Source organism: Empidonax traillii, unplaced genomic scaffold (assembly GCF_003031625.1).
Source record: "Empidonax traillii isolate 1590-97213 ecotype Southwest subspecies unplaced genomic scaffold, ASM303162v1 scaffold498:size1131258, whole genome shotgun sequence".
NCBI classification, from domain to species: Eukaryota; Metazoa; Chordata; class Aves; order Passeriformes; family Tyrannidae; genus Empidonax; species Empidonax traillii.
Window position 1 is genome coordinate 32,030 of NW_020955691.1, and position 1,993 is coordinate 34,022.

At 39.7% G+C, this 1,993-nt stretch overlaps 1 long non-coding RNA gene across 1 annotated transcript in view; it reads right to left on the reverse strand.

The window, feature by feature from the left end:
• The window catches only part of LOC114063895, a 6,993-nt gene extending 5,472 nt beyond the window's left edge, over positions 1-1,521 (reverse strand). The window contains exon 1 of the long non-coding RNA XR_003572639.1: positions 1,473-1,521. This is a non-coding gene — a long non-coding RNA (uncharacterized LOC114063895). The remainder of the gene's footprint in view (positions 1-1,472) is intronic.
• Between the last annotated feature and the right edge of the window lie 472 nt (positions 1,522-1,993).

The following is a 1,993-nucleotide window of genomic DNA, read 5'->3' on the forward strand; positions in this document are numbered from 1 at the left end:
TGACTTACAGGACTTTGACCTGAGTTTTCATTAGCACCAGGAAATAGTTTGTTTAGTCAAATGTGATGCTCCCCCTCCACACTTCTCATTGCTTCGGGATAGCTGTTACACAGCTAGTTCTGGAGTTAATAATCATGTACATATCTGGCTAATGTACACATGCTGCACAGACAGTTCTCCAGGATCACACCATTTTTAAAAAGGTAAGTTTTTGAGGACTAAAAAAATATTCTGTTCCCTCCCCTAAAACCCCAACCTTTCTCAAACAAAAGCAAAGCCCATCTGCTAAATCTGAAATGCTCCTATCTGGCTGACAACACATCCCAAAACTCAACCAGCTGCATTTTAAGTTTTGTAGGACAAGAAAGAATATGCTAAAAAAACAAACCATAAAAAAAAAGGCACAAAAAACACAAAAGCAACCCCCCCAAAAAAAACAAACAAAAAACCCACAAAAACAAGAACCCCAAAACCCCAAAACCAAAACAAAAAACAAAACCAAAACCACATACAAAACCCCCAAAACACAAACAAAAAACCAAACAAACCCACAAAACCAAAAACCCAAAAATTAAAACAAAACCACAAAAATCCCAAACCAAAAACCACCAAAAAACAAAACCCCCCAAAAAAACAAAAACAAAACACAAACCTCCAAACTTAAACCCCACAAATAACACCAAACCCCCCCAAACCAAAAAACAAACAAAAAACTACCACACACCAAAAAAAAAAACAAAATAAAAACTCATAAAAACTCTGTATCACATTTTCATAGACAGTGGCATTTAGAACTGCCTTACTCAGATGCTTGCTTGGGGGTAAAAAGCATTCCTATTCCCAGTGCTGCACACAATCGAAAATTAAAAAGTAACCTAAACATCTTGTTTCAACAAGAACATATCACATACTGATCTACAGCAGAAGATCATTAAATTAAGTCTCATCTCAAGTACATGTCAGCTACTGTTTTAAACTTATGACAAACAAAATAAAATCCCATTATGTTATGAATGTAAGAGACCCAAGTTACACATTAAAATAGCATCATGCCTTTAAAGACTGTGACCTCATTTTGGACAGGTCCCTAAAGATCCAGTGAAAGGTGAGGGTGACCAGATGCCATCTGGACAATGTGGCCACTGTCAAACACACCAGGAGACTGAGCCCCAGCACATGAGCAGTATCTAACATGAGAGAGTGCCTTCACCTGCACTTGCGCTCACAAGTCTGACCTTTTCCCTGCCTGCTCTAGTTCTCCACCTCCCTCACATCAGCCAAACCCTGCTTGCTTCCTCTGCACCCTTTGCAATTTCCCAGTCTTTAGCTCTGTTTCTAACCATGCTCTTGCCTGACCATTTAACAGGTACAATTTCTTCAGCACTTCATCTCCTTCCCTGCACCCTCCCGTGCCTGTGGTGGGCTCTTTCCTTTGCCTGTCTCTGACCAGTTTGGCAGGAGCAGCCCCACACCAGTCTAAGTCCCCTGTAGGCACCTAAAGAGACATTGCTAGAGATGACAAACAAGCAGCGCAGACTGCCCTGTAATCCATTAGAGATGAACATGGGCTCTTTGCAACCATAAACATTATTGTCTACAGGCTGGGGTAATTTGTGCTCTAAAGCACCCTGAAGTCATTTGTTCAGAACATAACTGATGCTCAGCATGTCCTAAGAGCAGTAGAAAATCTGATAAAATTAGTGCAGTCCTGGATACTTTTTAATTCCTACCTCAACTATAAAGATTCTAAAGGACCCTGAAAGGACTGGGAAAACACATAACACGCCAAAAGCATTTCTTTAAATCTGACACTCACCAGTAAGTGTTGGAGTGTGAGGAGATAAGCAGTAAGAAGGAAGAGAATACCTAGGACATCTGAAGGCTATAGATTTAAATGATTTATAAACCAGAAACTAGGAAAAAGTCCCCAAACATTATAAATGTTCTTAATGTAAAGATTTATTTTTCCCTCACTCACTTAAATAACCACAGG